Source organism: Nothobranchius furzeri, chromosome 19 (genome assembly GCF_043380555.1).
Source record: "Nothobranchius furzeri strain GRZ-AD chromosome 19, NfurGRZ-RIMD1, whole genome shotgun sequence".
NCBI lineage: Eukaryota > Metazoa > Chordata > Actinopteri > Cyprinodontiformes > Nothobranchiidae > Nothobranchius > Nothobranchius furzeri.
In genome coordinates this window covers 9,064,081-9,083,889 of record NC_091759.1, presented here as the reverse complement: position 1 = coordinate 9,083,889, position 19,809 = coordinate 9,064,081, and the positions used below count along the sequence as shown (strand labels likewise).

Genomic DNA, 19,809 nt, shown 5'->3' with positions numbered 1-19,809 from the left:
AATTTGCACCTTCCAAGCTTAAACAACACACACTACAAAGCTTTTGTGGTCTTTTTAGACTCCCTCATCTCAAAGCAACCAACAATAGGAGCTGCAGCGACCAGGACGTTGCCAAAGGCTCCTGCTCTACAGCGGCTGATGGTTCTCCTGCTCCTGCTGATCCCTCTGCTTCTGCATCCCCTGCCAGTCCGATAGCTGCTTCTTCTGGCTCCAATACTCCTCCTGGCCCCTCTGCTGGCTTTTCTGCTGCTGTCCTGGACAAGGTTTTAAGGAACAGGACGGACCTTGGGATGCCAGTCTCTCGGCCTGCTGCTACTCAGCCACAGCTTCAGCCCCACACACACACACACACACACACACACACACACACACACACACACACACACACACACACACACACATACAACGTCATGTGAACAGCAAAATGATCTTCTGTAAAAGAGTTAGAAATTGATTGCTGCGCCTTTGTCACACATGTTGCATGTACCTCCACACCTGTGATAAGGGATACTCTGACTATGCCCTAGTGGTGAGACGTGTAATATAATGGTGGCCTCAGAGGGGATGCTGAATCAGGGTGAGGTGCAGACGAGGTGACCGTTGGCGGTTTCTGGTGTCGAGGCGGTCGACATTTCTGTTCCACAGACATGCCCTGGGCTACCAGCCAGGAAGGAGCGGCGCGGAGCTGGGTTTGGAGAGCGTCGGGGATGGAGTGGAGGGGGTGCGGACGGAGGGCGAGCAGCTTCGCTGCGAGGGCCGAACGACGCTGCTTGCAGCTTTAATTAGGCCCGAGCAGTGAAGCTGCGAAGGCCTATTGTATCTGCTCCGTTTATTATTATTATTTATTATTATTATTATTATTTTTTTTCTTCCGCGTCTTTGGGTGGCCTTTAGGGGGTCTTAGCATATCCAAAAAGTCACCAAATTCTGGCCCAATATAGAAAGTGCGTGAAATTTACGTATTTCACTGGCGATGTGAAAGTTCATAAAAAAGTGGCTGAACAGCGCCCTCTAGAAAGTGAAAAATACCCCTCTCCATAAAGCTTAGTTTATCGTACAGTTATGAAATTTGGTTTACTTGTAGTACTCAACAGTCCGCACAGAAAAGTCTCTTGCAACCATGGTCAATATCAAACAGGAAGTCGGCCATTTTGGGTTGAAATGGAGATTTTTAGCCGTTTTGGCCATTTCTAGGGTCTACATTTGGTTGAACAGTTTGGTCATTTTTCGCACGATTGTCTCAAAAATAGTGTACTATCGAACAGAAGCGATGGACGGTTCAAATGAGAAAATAAAATTGACTTTTCGTAAATACTGAAGGGGCGGGACCAGACCTCAAAGTTCGAGCACTCGCCAAAAAAATTCAAATTGCTATAATTTCATAAATGAAAGAATTAGAGTTAAAGTAACTTTCTATGGATAATTGGCATCACCCCCCGAAGACAAATGAATGGTCGATTGATGATGTCACACAAGCCCCGCCCCCTCAGGACTTAAAAGGTCAAGTTTTACTGGGAAATTTTCCAAAATTTGCCCTTTCGAATAATCAGCCCAAATTTGTAGCAGTTAACTGAAGAGAAGGTGGCGTTGCTTGGCGTCACTTTATGGGTGTTTTCTGCAGAAGGCGGGGCAGTGGCGGCGCGGCGAAGTCAGGCGTACCACTTAGGCCTTACGTTTGCCTCCCATTTCGTCATTTCTAGAGATATCGCCACGACACTTCTTGGGAGTGATCCTAGTCCGGCCCCCAAAAGAATCTGATGTGAACATCTGGTGGGCGTGGCCTATTTTCTGAAATAGCGCCCCCTAGGACCATTAAAACTGTCAGCCCCAAGCCATGCTTTGACTGAGGAGTATGAGATTTGGTACACTAATGTGGTGTCTCAGGACCTACAAAAAAGTCTTTTGGAGCCAAGTGCAAAGTCGCACAGGAAGTCGGCCATTTTGGTCCAAGTACTCGATTTAGTGGTTTTCGCACACGTTGTTTGGAGAGTGATGCTCCATCACCCTTTTCACCAATCACCTTCAAACATCTGCTATACACTCTTAAGACATAGAAGAAAAAATTCAACCGTCGGATTTTAAATAAGTATAAAGGTGTGGGCGTGGCTAAGCCTCAAACTTTGACTTGTCGCCACGCCACTCTTTTTTTCACAGCTCCCTATTGGACTCCTTTTACTCAATCACCAGCAATCACTGGCACATAGCAGCAGACATGTTGAGGTCACTTGGTGTATAGTACTGGCAGGTTTCGAATAAAGGCGGGGCTTTGGGAGCATGGCGAAATTCGCCATCACGCCATGGAAATACGTTTGTCTCTCATTTCTTCAATCATTGTGACATCGCCACACAATTTCTGATGAGTGATCCTACTCTGACCCCTAATAGAAAAGGACAGCTGAAGTTTGTGGGCGTGGCCTATTTTCTGAAATAGCGCCCCCTAGGACCATTAAAACTGTCAGCCCCAAGCCATGCTTTGACTGAGGAACACGAAATTTGGCACACTAATGTGGTGTCTCAGGACCTACAAAAAAGTCTCTTGGAGCTAAGTGCAAAGTCGCACAGGAAGTCGGCCATTTTGGTCCAAGTACTCGATTTAGTGGTTTTCGCACACGTTGTTTGGAGAGTGTTGCACCATCGCCCTTTTCACCAATCACCTTCAAACTTCTGCTACATACTCTTAAGACAAAGGGGGGAAAATTCAACCATCGGATTTCAAATAAGTATAAAGGTGTGGGCGTGGCTAAGCCTCAAACTTTGACCTTTCGCCATTACATTCCTTGACTTAACAACTCCCATGTGCATGATCAGATCTATATCAAACTGTGTCTGTGTGATCATTGACCACATCTCAAGACAATGACAATGTGGACAGCTGACATCACCTAAGCCCCGCCCCCTGACTACAGGAAGTCGATTTTTTCATGGTGAAATGCCCATATTTGTCCCCTCTAATTTAGTGAACATGACACTAAGGTCATGCACTGTCTTCATGATGTTGTAATGACCATTCAGATCTGCTAGCTTTTCAGAAAGGGAGGGGATTTGATGCCATGGCGAATTCTGGCGTGACGCTGTGACCTTACGTTTGACTGTAACTTCCACAAACAGCCTCCGATTTGCCCGAGACTGAACAACACATCACCAGTGTGGTAAAGATAGAGTATCTCCTAGTGGTGAGACGTGTAATGGCGGGCTCAGAGGGGATGCTGAGTCAGGGTGAGGTGTGGACGAGGAGGCCGTTCACGGTTTCTGGTGTCGGGGTGGTTGACTTTCTGTTCTGCCAGACGTGCCCTGGTGCCCCCGGCTGCCGGACAGGATGGAGAAGCGCGGAGCTGGGTTTGGAGAGGGTCGGGGATGGAGCGGAGGGGGTGCGGAAGGAGGGCGAGCAGCTTCGCTGCGAGGGCCGAACGACGCTGCTTGCAGCTTTAATTAGGCCCGAGCAGCGAAAGCGCTGCGAAGGCCTCTTGTTTTTGCTCTGATTAGGCCCGAGCAGCGAAAGCGCTGCGAAGGCCTCTTGTTTTTGCTCTGATTATTATTATTTTTTGTTATTCCGTGCCCCCTTTGAACAGCTTTTTGGGGACCTTAACATACCCCAAAACTCACAATATTTTGCACACTTGTCAGGCCTGGTGAAAAATTTGATATTTTAAAGGTCCCAAAAAAATCGCAAAGAAAATGGCTGAACAGCGCCCCCTACAAAGTGAAAAAAACCCCTCTCCATAAAGCTTAGTTTATCGTACAGTTATGAAATTTGGTACACTTGTAGTACTCAACAGTCCGCACAGAAAAGTCTCTTGCAACCATGGTCAATATCAAACAGGAAGTCGGCCATTTTGGGTTGAAATGGCGATTTTTTGCCGTTTTTGCCGTTTTTAGGGTCCGTTTCTGATTGGATTGCTCGATCATTTTTCGCACGATCGTCTCAAAAATTGTGTAAAATTGCTCAGAAGGGATGGGCGAACAAAATGAGATAAGGATTCTGAGTTTTCGTATATGTTGAAGGGGCGGAGCCAGGCCTCGAAGTTTGACTACTCGCCAAAAATATTTAAATTGCTATAACTTCATAACTGAATGGAATAGAGTTACCAAACTTTCTGTGGTCATTCGTCATCCACCCACAAAGTAAATTGAAAGGTCGGATGATGACATCACACAAGCCCCGCCCCCTCAGGACCAAAAAGATCAAGTTTTACTGTGAAAGGTCCCAAATTGCCCCATTTCACTTAATCACCACAAATTTGTAGCTGGTAACTCAAGACAAGTGGGGGTTGCTTGGCGTCACTTTATGGGAGTTTTCGGCAGAGGGCGGGGCTGTGGTGGCGCGGCGAATTCAGGCGTACCGCCTTGGCCTTACGTTTGCCTCCCATTTCGTCATTTCCAAAGATATCGTCACGAAACTTCTTGTGAGTGATCCTAGTCCGGCCCCCCAAAAGATCTGATGTGAACATCTGGTGGGCGTGGCCTATTTTCTGAAATAGCGCCCCCTAGGACCATTAAAACTATTAGCCCCAAGCCATGCTTTGACTGAGGATTACGAAATTTGGTACACTAATGTGGTGTCTCAGGACCTACAAAAAAGTCTCTTGGAGTCAAGTTCAAAGTCGCACAGGAAGTCGGCCATTTTGGATCAAGTACGCGATTTAGTGGTTTTCGCACACGTTGTTTGGAGAGTGATGCTCCGTCGCCCTTTTCACCAATCTCCTTCAAACTTCTGCTATATACCCTTAAGACATAGGGGAAAAAATTCAACCGTCGGATTTTTCAAAAGTTGAAAGGTGTGGGCGTGGCTAAGCCTCAAACTTTGACCTGTCGCCACGCTACTCTTTTTTTCACAGCTCCCTACTGGACTCCTTTTACCCAATCACCAGGATTCTGTGGCAAACAGCAGTAGACAAGTTGAGGTTACTTGGTCTCCAGTACTGGCAGGTTTTGAAAAAAGGCGGGGCTTTGGGACCATGGCGAAAATCGCCATCACGCCATGGAAATACGTTTGTCTCTCATTTCTTCAGTTATCGTGATATTGCTACGAAACTTCTGGTGAGTGATCCTAGTCTGAGCTCCAAGAGAAATAGACAGCTGAATTTTGTGGGCGTGGCCTATGTTTTGAAATAGCGCCCCCTAGGACCATTTAAACTATTAGCCCCAAGCCATGCTTTGACTGAGGATTACGAAATTTGGTACACTAATGTGGTGTCTCAGGACCTACAAAAAAGTCTCTTGGAGTCAAGTTCAAAGTCGCACAGGAAGTCGGCCATTTTGGATCAAGTACGCGATTTAGTGGTTTTCGCACACGTTGTTTGGAGAGTGATGCTCCGTCGCCCTTTTCACCAATCTCCTTCAAACTTCTGCTATATACCCTTAAGACATAGGGGAAAAAATTTAACCGTCGGATTTTTCAAAAGTTGAAAGGTGTGGGCGTGGCTAAGCCTCAAACTTTGACCTGTCGCCACGCTACTCTTTTTTTCACAGCTCCCTACTGGACTCCTTTTACCCAATCACCAGGATTCTGTGGCAAACAGCAGTAGACAAGTTGAGGTTACTTGGTCTCCAGTACTGGCAGGTTTTGAAAAAAGGCGGGGCTTTGGGACCATGGCGAAAATCGCCATCACGCCATGGAAATACGTTTGTCTCATTTCTTCAGTTATCGTGATATTGCTACGAAACTTCTGGTGAGTGATCCTAGTCTGAGCTCCAAGAGAAATAGACAGCTGAAGTTTGTGGGCGTGGCCTATATTCTTAAATAGCGCCCCCTAGAGCCATTAAAACTTTCAGCCCCAAGCCATGCTTTGACTGAGGATTACGAAATTTGGTACACTAATGTGGGGTCTCAGGACCTACAAAAAAGTCTCTTGGAGCCAAGCGTAAAGTCGCACAGGAAGTCGGCCATTTTGGTGCAAGTACGTGATTTAGTGGTTTTCGCACACATTGTTTGGAGAGTGATGCTCCGTCGCCCTTTTCACCAATCACCTTCAAACTTCTGCAATACACTCTTAAGACATAGGGGAAAAAATTCAACCGTCGGATTTTTCAAAAGTTGAAAGGTGTGGGCGTGGCTAAGCCTCAAACGTTGACCTTTCGCCATTACTTTACTTGACTTAATAACTCCCATGTGCATGATCAGATCTTTTTCGAACTTTGTCTGTGTGATCATTGACCATATCTGTAAACAATGACAATGTGGACAGCTGACATCACCTAAGCCCCGCCCCCTGACTACAGGAATTTATTTTTTATGCTGAAATGCCCATATTTGTCCCCTCTAATTTAGTCAACATGACCCTAAGGTCATGCACTGTCTTCATGATGCTGTAATGACCATTCAGATCTGATAGCTTTCCAGAAAGGGAGGGGCTTTGATGCCATGGCGAATTCTGGCGTAACGCCGTAATCTTAATATTCAATTTAATGGTGAGCTCAGAGGGGATGCTGAGTCAGGGTGAGGTGCAGACTAGGAGGCCATTCGCGGTTTCTGGTGTCGGGGTGGTTGACGTTTCTGTTCTGTCAGACGTGCACTGGTGCCCCGGGCTGCCGTCCAGACCGGAGCGGCGCGGAGCTGCGAGGGCCGAACGACGCTGCTTGCAGCTTTAATTAGGCCCGAGCAGCGAAAGCGCTGCGAAGGCCTCTTGTTTTTGCTCTGATTATTATTATTTTTTGTTATTCCGTGCCCCCTTTGAACAGCTTTTTGGGGACCTTAACATACCCCAAAACTCACAATATTTTGCACACTTGTCAGGCCTGGTGAAAAATTTGATATTTTAAAGGTCCCAAAAAAATCGCAAAGAAAATGGCTGAACAGCGCCCCCTACAAAGTGAAAAAAACCCCTCTCCATAAAGCTTAGTTTATCGTACAGTTATGAAATTTGGTACACTTGTAGTACTCAACAGTCCGCACAGAAAAGTCTCTTGCAACCATGGTCAATATCAAACAGGAAGTCGGCCATTTTGGGTTGAAATGGCGATTTTTTGCCGTTTTTGCCGTTTTTAGGGTCCGTTTCTGATTGGATTGCTCGATCATTTTTCGCACGATCGTCTCAAAAATTGTGTAAAATTGCTCAGAAGGGATGGGCGAACAAAATGAGATAAGGATTCTGAGTTTTCGTATATGTTGAAGGGGCGGAGCCAGGCCTCGAAGTTTGACTACTCGCCAAAAATATTTAAATTGCTATAACTTCATAACTGAATGGAATAGAGTTACCAAACTTTCTGTGGTCATTCGTCATCCACCCACAAAGTAAATTGAAAGGTCGGATGATGACATCACACAAGCCCCGCCCCCTCAGGACCAAAAAGATCAAGTTTTACTGTGAAAGGTCCCAAATTGCCCCATTTCACTTAATCACCACAAATTTGTAGCTGGTAACTCAAGACAAGTGGGGGTTGCTTGGCGTCACTTTATGGGAGTTTTCGGCAGAGGGCGGGGCTGTGGTGGCGCGGCGAATTCAGGCGTACCGCCTTGGCCTTACGTTTGCCTCCCATTTCGTCATTTCCAAAGATATCGTCACGAAACTTCTTGTGAGTGATCCTAGTCCGGCCCCCCAAAAGATCTGATGTGAACATCTGGTGGGCGTGGCCTATTTTCTGAAATAGCGCCCCCTAGGACCATTAAAACTATTAGCCCCAAGCCATGCTTTGACTGAGGATTACGAAATTTGGTACACTAATGTGGTGTCTCAGGACCTACAAAAAAGTCTCTTGGAGTCAAGTTCAAAGTCGCACAGGAAGTCGGCCATTTTGGATCAAGTACGCGATTTAGTGGTTTTCGCACACGTTGTTTGGAGAGTGATGCTCCGTCGCCCTTTTCACCAATCTCCTTCAAACTTCTGCTATATACCCTTAAGACATAGGGGAAAAAATTCAACCGTCGGATTTTTCAAAAGTTGAAAGGTGTGGGCGTGGCTAAGCCTCAAACTTTGACCTGTCGCCACGCTACTCTTTTTTTCACAGCTCCCTACTGGACTCCTTTTACCCAATCACCAGGATTCTGTGGCAAACAGCAGTAGACAAGTTGAGGTTACTTGGTCTCCAGTACTGGCAGGTTTTGAAAAAAGGCGGGGCTTTGGGACCATGGCGAAAATCGCCATCACGCCATGGAAATACGTTTGTCTCTCATTTCTTCAGTTATCGTGATATTGCTACGAAACTTCTGGTGAGTGATCCTAGTCTGAGCTCCAAGAGAAATAGACAGCTGAATTTTGTGGGCGTGGCCTATGTTTTGAAATAGCGCCCCCTAGGACCATTTAAACTATTAGCCCCAAGCCATGCTTTGACTGAGGATTACGAAATTTGGTACACTAATGTGGTGTCTCAGGACCTACAAAAAAGTCTCTTGGAGTCAAGTTCAAAGTCGCACAGGAAGTCGGCCATTTTGGATCAAGTACGCGATTTAGTGGTTTTCGCACACGTTGTTTGGAGAGTGATGCTCCGTCGCCCTTTTCACCAATCTTCTTCAAACTTCTGCTATATACCCTTAAGACATAGGGGAAAAAATTTAACCGTCGGATTTTTCAAAAGTTGAAAGGTGTGGGCGTGGCTAAGCCTCAAACTTTGACCTGTCGCCACGCTACTCTTTTTTTCACAGCTCCCTACTGGACTCCTTTTACCCAATCACCAGGATTCTGTGGCAAACAGCAGTAGACAAGTTGAGGTTACTTGGTCTCCAGTACTGGCAGGTTTTGAAAAAAGGCGGGGCTTTGGGACCATGGCGAAAATCGCCATCACGCCATGGAAATACGTTTGTCTCATTTCTTCAGTTATCGTGATATTGCTACGAAACTTCTGGTGAGTGATCCTAGTCTGAGCTCCAAGAGAAATAGACAGCTGAAGTTTGTGGGCGTGGCCTATATTCTTAAATAGCGCCCCCTAGAGCCATTAAAACTTTCAGCCCCAAGCCATGCTTTGACTGAGGATTACGAAATTTGGTACACTAATGTGGGGTCTCAGGACCTACAAAAAAGTCTCTTGGAGCCAAGCGTAAAGTCGCACAGGAAGTCGGCCATTTTGGTGCAAGTACGTGATTTAGTGGTTTTCGCACACATTGTTTGGAGAGTGATGCTCCGTCGCCCTTTTCACCAATCACCTTCAAACTTCTGCAATACACTCTTAAGACATAGGGGAAAAAATTCAACCGTCGGATTTTTCAAAAGTTGAAAGGTGTGGGCGTGGCTAAGCCTCAAACGTTGACCTTTCGCCATTACTTTACTTGACTTAATAACTCCCATGTGCATGATCAGATCTTTTTCGAACTTTGTCTGTGTGATCATTGACCATATCTGTAAACAATGACAATGTGGACAGCTGACATCACCTAAGCCCCGCCCCCTGACTACAGGAATTTATTTTTTATGCTGAAATGCCCATATTTGTCCCCTCTAATTTAGTCAACATGACCCTAAGGTCATGCACTGTCTTCATGATGCTGTAATGACCATTCAGATCTGATAGCTTTCCAGAAAGGGAGGGGCTTTGATGCCATGGCGAATTCTGGCGTAACGCCGTAATCTTAATATTCAATTTAATGGTGAGCTCAGAGGGGATGCTGAGTCAGGGTGAGGTGCAGACTAGGAGGCCATTCGCGGTTTCTGGTGTCGGGGTGGTTGACGTTTCTGTTCTGTCAGACGTGCACTGGTGCGACGGCAGACCGGAGCGGCGCGGAGCTGCGAGGGCCGAACGACGCTGCTTGCAGCTTTAATTATTATTATTTTTTGTTATTCCGTGCCCCCTTTGAACAGCTTTTTGGGGACCTTAACATACCCCAAAACTCACAATATTTTGCACACTTGTCAGGCCTGGTGAAAAATTTGATATTTTAAAGGTCCCAAAAAAATCGCAAAGAAAATGGCTGAACAGCGCCCCCTACAAAGTGAAAAAAACCCCTCTCCATAAAGCTTAGTTTATCGTACAGTTATGAAATTTGGTACACTTGTAGTACTCAACAGTCCGCACAGAAAAGTCTCTTGCAACCATGGTCAATATCAAACAGGAAGTCGGCCATTTTGGGTTGAAATGGCGATTTTTTGCCGTTTTTGCCGTTTTTAGGGTCCGTTTCTGATTGGATTGCTCGATCATTTTTCGCACGATCGTCTCAAAAATTGTGTAAAATTGCTCAGAAGGGATGGGCGAACAAAATGAGATAAGGATTCTGAGTTTTCGTATATGTTGAAGGGGCGGAGCCAGGCCTCGAAGTTTGACTACTCGCCAAAAATATTTAAATTGCTATAACTTCATAACTGAATGGAATAGAGTTACCAAACTTTCTGTGGTCATTCGTCATCCACCCACAAAGTAAATTGAAAGGTCGGATGATGACATCACACAAGCCCCGCCCCCTCAGGACCAAAAAGATCAAGTTTTACTGTGAAAGGTCCCAAATTGCCCCATTTCACTTAATCACCACAAATTTGTAGCTGGTAACTCAAGACAAGTGGGGGTTGCTTGGCGTCACTTTATGGGAGTTTTCGGCAGAGGGCGGGGCTGTGGTGGCGCGGCGAATTCAGGCGTACCGCCTTGGCCTTACGTTTGCCTCCCATTTCGTCATTTCCAAAGATATCGTCACGAAACTTCTTGTGAGTGATCCTAGTCCGGCCCCCCAAAAGATCTGATGTGAACATCTGGTGGGCGTGGCCTATTTTCTGAAATAGCGCCCCCTAGGACCATTAAAACTATTAGCCCCAAGCCATGCTTTGACTGAGGATTACGAAATTTGGTACACTAATGTGGTGTCTCAGGACCTACAAAAAAGTCTCTTGGAGTCAAGTTCAAAGTCGCACAGGAAGTCGGCCATTTTGGATCAAGTACGCGATTTAGTGGTTTTCGCACACGTTGTTTGGAGAGTGATGCTCCGTCGCCCTTTTCACCAATCTCCTTCAAACTTCTGCTATATACCCTTAAGACATAGGGGAAAAAATTCAACCGTCGGATTTTTCAAAAGTTGAAAGGTGTGGGCGTGGCTAAGCCTCAAACTTTGACCTGTCGCCACGCTACTCTTTTTTTCACAGCTCCCTACTGGACTCCTTTTACCCAATCACCAGGATTCTGTGGCAAACAGCAGTAGACAAGTTGAGGTTACTTGGTCTCCAGTACTGGCAGGTTTTGAAAAAAGGCGGGGCTTTGGGACCATGGCGAAAATCGCCATCACGCCATGGAAATACGTTTGTCTCTCATTTCTTCAGTTATCGTGATATTGCTACGAAACTTCTGGTGAGTGATCCTAGTCTGAGCTCCAAGAGAAATAGACAGCTGAATTTTGTGGGCGTGGCCTATGTTTTGAAATAGCGCCCCCTAGGACCATTTAAACTATTAGCCCCAAGCCATGCTTTGACTGAGGATTACGAAATTTGGTACACTAATGTGGTGTCTCAGGACCTACAAAAAAGTCTCTTGGAGTCAAGTTCAAAGTCGCACAGGAAGTCGGCCATTTTGGATCAAGTACGCGATTTAGTGGTTTTCGCACACGTTGTTTGGAGAGTGATGCTCCGTCGCCCTTTTCACCAATCTCCTTCAAACTTCTGCTATATACCCTTAAGACATAGGGGAAAAAATTTAACCGTCGGATTTTTCAAAAGTTGAAAGGTGTGGGCGTGGCTAAGCCTCAAACTTTGACCTGTCGCCACGCTACTCTTTTTTTCACAGCTCCCTACTGGACTCCTTTTACCCAATCACCAGGATTCTGTGGCAAACAGCAGTAGACAAGTTGAGGTTACTTGGTCTCCAGTACTGGCAGGATTTGAAAAAAGGCGGGGCTTTGGGACCATGGCGAAAATCGCCATCACGCCATGGAAATACGTTTGTCTCATTTCTTCAGTTATCGTGATATTGCTACGAAACTTCTGGTGAGTGATCCTAGTCTGAGCTCCAAGAGAAATAGACAGCTGAAGTTTGTGGGCGTGGCCTATATTCTTAAATAGCGCCCCCTAGAGCCATTAAAACTTTCAGCCCCAAGCCATGCTTTGACTGAGGATTACGAAATTTGGTACACTAATGTGGGGTCTCAGGACCTACAAAAAAGTCTCTTGGAGCCAAGCGTAAAGTCGCACAGGAAGTCGGCCATTTTGGTGCAAGTACGTGATTTAGTGGTTTTCGCACACATTGTTTGGAGAGTGATGCTCCGTCGCCCTTTTCACCAATCACCTTCAAACTTCTGCAATACACTCTTAAGACATAGGGGAAAAAATTCAACCGTCGGATTTTTCAAAAGTTGAAAGGTGTGGGCGTGGCTAAGCCTCAAACGTTGACCTTTCGCCATTACTTTACTTGACTTAATAACTCCCATGTGCATGATCAGATCTTTTTCGAACTTTGTCTGTGTGATCATTGACCATATCTGTAAACAATGACAATGTGGACAGCTGACATCACCTAAGCCCCGCCCCCTGACTACAGGAATTTATTTTTTATGCTGAAATGCCCATATTTGTCCCCTCTAATTTAGTCAACATGACCCTAAGGTCATGCACTGTCTTCATGATGCTGTAATGACCATTCAGATCTGATAGCTTTCCAGAAAGGGAGGGGCTTTGATGCCATGGCGAATTCTGGCGTAACGCCGTAATCTTAATATTCAATTTAATGGTGAGCTCAGAGGGGATGCTGAGTCAGGGTGAGGTGCAGACTAGGAGGCCATTCGCGGTTTCTGGTGTCGGGGTGGTTGACGTTTCTGTTCTGTCAGACGTGCACTGGTGCGACGGCAGACCGGAGCGGCGCGGAGCTGCGAGGGCCGAACGACGCTGCTTGCAGCTTTAATTATTATTATTTTTTGTTATTCCGTGCCCCCTTTGAACAGCTTTTTGGGGACCTTAACATACCCCAAAACTCACAATATTTTGCACACTTGTCAGGCCTGGTGAAAAATTTGATATTTTAAAGGTCCCAAAAAAATCGCAAAGAAAATGGCTGAACAGCGCCCCCTACAAAGTGAAAAAAAACCCTCTCCATAAAGCTTAGTTTATCGTACAGTTATGAAATTTGGTACACTTGTAGTACTCAACAGTCCGCACAGAAAAGTCTCTTGCAACCATGGTCAATATCAAACAGGAAGTCGGCCATTTTGGGTTGAAATGGCGATTTTTTGCCGTTTTTGCCGTTTTTAGGGTCCGTTTCTGATTGGATTGCTCGATCATTTTTCGCACGATCGTCTCAAAAATTGTGTAAAATTGCTCAGAAGGGATGGGCGAACAAAATGAGATAAGGATTCTGAGTTTTCGTATATGTTGAAGGGGCGGAGCCAGGCCTCGAAGTTTGACTACTCGCCAAAAATATTTAAATTGCTATAACTTCATAACTGAATGGAATAGAGTTACCAAACTTTCTGTGGTCATTCGTCATCCACCCACAAAGTAAATTGAAAGGTCGGATGATGACATCACACAAGCCCCGCCCCCTCAGGACCAAAAAGATCAAGTTTTACTGTGAAAGGTCCCAAATTGCCCCATTTCACTTAATCACCACAAATTTGTAGCTGGTAACTCAAGACAAGTGGGGGTTGCTTGGCGTCACTTTATGGGAGTTTTCGGCAGAGGGCGGGGCTGTGGCGGCGCGGCGAATTCAGGCGTACCGCCTTGGCCTTACGTTTGCCTCCCATTTCGTCATTTCCAAAGATATCGTCACGAAACTTCTTGTGAGTGATCCTAGTCCGGCCCCCCAAAAGATCTGATGTGAACATCTGGTGGGCGTGGCCTATTTTCTGAAATAGCGCCCCCTAGGACCATTAAAACTGTCAGCCCCAAGCCATGCTTTGACTGAGGATTACGAAATTTGGTACACTAATGTGGTGTCTCAGGACCTACAAAAAAGTCTCTTGAAGCCAAGTGCAAAGTCGCACAGGAAGTCGGCCATTTTGGTCCAAGTGCGCGATTTAGTGGTTTTCACACACGTTGTTTGGAGAGTGATACTCCGTCGCCCTTTTCACCAATCACTTTCAAACTTCTGCTATATAGTCTTAAGACATAGAGGAAAAAATTCAACCGTCGGATTTTAAATAAGTATAAAGGTGTGGGCGTGGCTAAGCCTCAAACTTTGACCTTTCGCCACGCCACTCTTTTTTTCACAGCTCCCTATTGGACTCCTTTTACCCAATCACCTGGAATCTCTGGTAAATAGCAGCTGACAAGTTGAGGTCACTTGGTCTACAGTACTGGCAGGTTTTGAAAAAAGGCGGGGCTTTGGGAGCATGGCGAAATTCGCCATCACGCCATGGCAATACGTTTGCCTCTCATTTCTTCAATTATCGTGACATCGCCACAAAATGTCTGGTGAGTGATCCTAGTCTGACCCCCAATAGAAATGGGCATCTGAGATTTGTGGGCGTGGCCTATATTCTGAAATAGCGCCCCCTAGGACCATTAAAACTGTCAGCCCCAAGACAAGGTTTGACTGAGGATTACGAAATTTGGTACACTCATGTAGGGTCTCTGGCCCTACAAAAAAGTCTCTTGGAGCCAAGCGCAATTTCGCACAGGAGGTCGGCCATTTTGGTCCAAGTACTCGATTTAGTGGTTTTCGCACACGTTGTTTGGACATTGATGGCCCGTTGCCCTTTACACCGATCACCTTCAAACTTATGCTATGTACTTTTAAGTCAAAGGGGAAAAAATTCAACCGTCGGATTTTAAATAAGTATAAAGGTGTGGGCGTGGCTAAGCCTCAAACTTTGACCTTTCGCCATGACATTACTTGACTTAATAACTCCCATGTGCATGATCAGATCTAATTCAAACTTTGTCTGTGTGATCACTGACCACATCTCAAGACAACGACAATGTGGACAGCTGACATCACCTAAGCCCCGCCCCCTGACAACAGGAAGTCTATTGTTTTATGGTGAAATGCCCATATTTGTCCCCTCTAATTTAATGAAAATGACACTCAGGTCATACAGTGTCTTCATGATGTTTTAAAGACCATTCAGATCTGATAGCTTTCCAGAATGGGAGGGGCTTTGATGCCATGGTGAATGCTGGCGTGACGCCATGACCTTACATTTGACTGTAACTTCCACAAACGGCCTCCGATTTGCCCGAAACTGAATATGGCAATGAACAATCATGCCCTTTAGCCAATGAGGCACAAACGGTTGGTGAATGTTATATAATGTCACCAAAGCTGACCTCAATGGGACTTTTCTGTAGTTGGTCACAGCGCCACCTAGATAACGTTATCCTTCGATAACTTTAAAAAACATGGTCAGAATAGCATTAAAGTTGGTCACTGTCATCACACCACCAGTGTGGTAAAGATAGAGGATTCCCTAGTGGTGAGACATAAAATATAATGGTGGGCTCAAAGGGGATGCTGAGTCAGGGTGAGTTGCGGACAAGGTGGCCGTTAGCAGTTTCTGGTGTTGGGGTGGTCGACGTTTGTGTTCTGCGGACGTGCCCTGGTGCCCCGGGCTGCCGGCCAGGCCGGAGCGGCGCGGAGCTGCGAGGGCCGAACGACGCTGCTTGCAGCTTTAATTATTATTCTTTTTTCTTCCGCGTCTTTGGGTGGCCTTTAGGGGGTCTTAGCATATCCAAAAAGTCACCAAATTCTGGCTCAATATAGAAAGTGCGTGAAATTTACGTATTTCACTGGCGATGTGAAAGTTCATAAAAAAGTGGCTCGACAGTGCCCCCTAGAAAGTGAAAAATACCCCTCTCCATTAAGCTTAGTTTATCGTACAGTTATGAAATTTGGTATACTGATAATACTCAACAGTCCGCACAGAAAAGCCTCTTGCAACCATGGTCAATATAAAACAGGAAGTCGGCCATTTTGGGTTGAAATGAGGATTTTTAGCCGTTTTGGCCAATTCTAGGGTCTATATTTGGTTGAACAGTTTGGTCATTTTTCGCACCATCGTCTCAAAAATAGTGCGAGATCGAACAGAAGCGATGGACGATTCAAATGAGACAATAAAATTGACTTTTCGTAAATACTGAAGGGGCGGGGCCAGGCCTCAAAGTTCGAGCACTCGCCAAAAAAATTCAAATTGCTATAATTTCACAAATGAAAGAATTACAGTTAAAACAATTTCTAAGGACAATTGCCATCGCCCCCCGAAGACAAATGAATGGTCGATAGATGATGTCACACAAGCCCCGCCCCCTCAGGACTTAAAAGGTCAAGTTTTACTGGGAAATTTTCCAAAATTCGCCCTTTCAAATAATCACCCCAAATTTGTAGCAGGTAACTGAAGACAAGTTGGGGTTGCTTGGCGTCACTTTATGGGAGTTTTCTGCAGAAGGCGGGGCTGTGGCGGCGCGGCGAAGTCAGGCGTACCGCTTAGGCCTTACGTTTGCCTCCCATTTCGTCATTTCTAAAGATATCGCCACAAAACTTCTTGGGAGTGATCCTAGTCCTGCCCCCCAAAAAATGTGATGTGAAAATCCTGTGGGCGTGGCCTATTTTCTGAAATAGCGCCCTCTAGGACCATTAAAACTGTCAGCCCCAAGCCAGGCTTTGACTGAGGATTACGAAATTTGGTACACTAATGTGGTGTCTCAGGACCTACAAAAAAGTCTCTTGGAGCCAAGCACCAAGTCGCACAGGAAGTCGGCCATTTTGGTCCAAGTACTCGATTTAGTGGTTTTCGCACACGTTGTTTGGAGAGTGTTGCACCATCGCCCTTTTCACCAATCACCTTCAAACATCTGCTATACACTCTTAAGACATAGATGAAAAAATTCAACCGTCGGATTTTAAATAAGTATAAAGGTGTGGGCGTGGCTAAGCCTCAAACTTTGACCTGTCGCCACGCCACTCTTTTTTTCACAGCTCCCTATTGGACTCCTTTTAACCAATCACCAGCAATCACTGGCAAATAGCAGCAGACAAGTTGAGGTCACTTGGTTTATAGTACTGGCAGGTTTCGAATAAAGGCGGGGCTTTGGGAGCATGGCGAAATTCACCAGCACGCCATGGAAATACGTTTGTCTCTCATTTCTTCAATCATTGTGACATCACCACACAATTTCTGATGAGTGATCTTACTCTGACCCCTAATAGAATTGGACAGCTGAAGTTTGTGGGCGTGGCCTATTTTCTGAAATAGCGCCCCCTAGGACCATTAAAACTATCAGCCCCAAGCCATGCTTTGACTGAGGATCACGAAATTTGGCACACTAATGTAGTGTCTCAGACCTACAAAAAAGTCTCTTGGAGCCAAGTCCAATGTCGCACAGGAGGTCGGCCATTTTGGTCCAAGTACTCGATTTAGTGGTTTTCCCACACGTTATTAGGAGAATGATGTCTCGTCGTCCTTTCCACCGATCACCTTCAAACTCCTGCTATATACTCTTAAGACATAGAGGAAAAAATTCAACCGTCGGATTTTAAATAAGTATAAAGGTGTGGGCGTGGCTAAGCCTCAAACTTTGACCAGTCGCCATTACGTTACTTGACTTAATAACTCCCATGTGCATGATCAGATCAATTTCAAACTTTGTCTGTGTGATCACTGACCACATCTGAAGACAGTGACAATGTGGACAGCTGACATCACCTAAGCCCCGCCCCCTGACTACAGGAAGTCTACTGTTTTATGGTGAAATGCCCATATTTGTCCCCTCTAATTTAGTCAACATGACACTAAGGTCATGCACTGTCTTCATGATGTTGTAATGACCATTCAGATCTGATAGCTTTTCAGAAAGGGAGGGGCTTTGATGCCATGGCGATTTCTGGCGTGAAGCTGTGACCTTACGTTTGACTGTAACTTCCACAAACAGCCTCCGATTTTCCCGAGACTGAACATTACATCACCAGTGTGGTAAAGATAGAGTATCTCCTAGTGGTGAGACGTGTAATGGTGGGCTCAGAGGGGATGCTGAGTCAGGGTGAGGTGTGGACGAGGAGGCCATTCACGGTTTCTGGTGTCGGGGTGGTTGACTGTCTGTTCCGCCAGACGTGCCCTGGTGCTCCCGGCTGCCGGCCAGGACGGAGAAGCGCAGAGCTGGGTTTGGAGAGCGTCGGGGATGGAGCGGAGGGGGTGCGGAAGGAGGGCGAGCAGCTTCGCTGCGAGGGCCGAACGACGCTGCTTGCAGCTTTAATTAGGCCCGAGCAGTGAAGCTGCGAAGGCCTATTGTATCTGCTCCGTTTCTTCTTATTAGGCCCGAGCAGTGAAGCTGCGAAGGCCTATTGTATCTGCTCCGTTTATTATTACGCTTTCTTTCTTTCTTTTTTCTTCCGCGTCTTTGACTGGCCTTTAGGGGGTCTTAGCATATCCAAAAAGTCACCAAATTCTGGCCCAATATTGAAAGTGCGTGAAATTTACGTATTTCACTGGCAATGTGAAAGTTCATAAAAGAATGGCTGAACAGCGCCCCCTAGAAAGTGAAAAATACCCCTCTCCATAAAGCTTAGTTTATCGTACAGTTATGAAATTTGGTACACTTGTAGAACTCAACAATACGCACAGAAAAGCCTCTTGCATCCATGGTCAATATCAAACAGGAAGTCGGCCATTTTGGACTAAAGTGGCCATTTTGACCCTGTTTCGGCCATTTCTTGGGTCTATATTTGGTTGAACAGTTTGGTCATTTTTCGCACGATCGTCTCAAAAATAGTGTGCGATCGAACAGAAGCGACGGACGATTAAAATGAGACAATAAAATTGACTTTTCGTAAATACTGAAGGGGCGGGACCAGGCCTCAAAGTTCGAGCACTCGCCAAAAAAATTCAAATTGCTATAATTTCATAAATGAAAGAATTACAGTTAAAGTAACTTTCTATGGACAATCATCATCGCCCCCCGAAGACAAATGAATGGTCAATTGATGATGTCACATAAGCCCCGCCCCTTCAGGACTTAAAAGGTCAAGTTTTACTGGGAAATTTTCCAAAATTTGCCCTTTCAAATAATCATCCCAAATTTGTATCAGGTAACTGAAGACAAGTTGGGGTTGCTTGGCGTCACTTTATGGGAGTTTTCTGCAGAAGGCGGGGCTGTGGCGGCGCGGCGAACTCAGGCGTACCACTTAGGCCTTACGTTTGCCTCCCATTTCGTCATTTCTAGAGATATCGCCACGAAACTTCTTGTGAGTGATGCTAGTCCGGCCCCCCAAAAAATCTGATGTGACATTCCGGTGGGCGTGGTCTATTTGTTGAAATAGCGCCCCCTAGGACCATTAAAACTGACAGCCCCAAGCCATGCTTTGACTGAGGATTACGAAATGTGGTACACTAATGTGGTGTCTCAGGACCTACAAAAAAGTCTCTTGGAGCCAAGTGCAAAGTCGCACAGGAAGTCGGCCATTTTGGTCCAAGTGCGTGATTTAGTGGTTTTCGCACACGTTGTTTGGAGAGTGATGCTCCGTCGCCCTTTTCACCAATCGCCTTCACACTTCTGCTATATACTCTTAAGACATAGATGAAAAAATTCAACCGTCGGATTTTAAATAAGTATAAAGGTGTGGGCGTGGCTAAGCCTCAAACTCTGACTTGTCGCCACGCCACTCTTTTTTTCACAGTTCCCTATTGGACTCCTTTTATCCAATCACCACCAAACAGTGGCAAATAGCAGCAGACAAGTTGAGGTCACTAGGTCTATAGTACTGGCAGGTTTCGAATAAAGGCGGGGCTTTGGGAGCATGGCGAAATTCGCCATCACGCCATGGAAATACGTTTGTCTCTCATTTCTTCAATCATTGTGACATTGCCACACAATTTCTGATGAGTGATCCTACTCTGACCCCTAATATAATTGGACAGCTGAAGTTTGTGGGCGTGGCCTATTTTCCAAAACAGTGCCCCCTAGGACCATTAAAACAGTCAGCCCCAAGCCATGCTTTGACTGAGGATCACAAAATTTGGCACACTAATGTAGTGTCTCAGGACCT

The 19,809-nt window shown here is 45.8% G+C and overlaps 1 protein-coding gene across 4 annotated transcripts in view; it reads left to right on the top strand.

Annotated features, from left to right (window-relative positions):
- Positions 1-19,809, top strand: part of samd12 (sterile alpha motif domain containing 12) — a 269,149-nt gene that overhangs the window by 132,767 nt on the left and 116,573 nt on the right. Inside the window, exon 6 of one of the 4 annotated variants that reach the window (XM_070547610.1) lies at positions 59-12,924. The exons of the other annotated variants lie outside the window; for them this stretch is intronic. The gene's annotated coding sequence lies outside the window, so the exon portion shown is untranslated. Of the gene's footprint in view, positions 1-58; positions 12,925-19,809 lie in introns of those variants that run through there. 4 annotated transcript variants of the gene reach the window in all.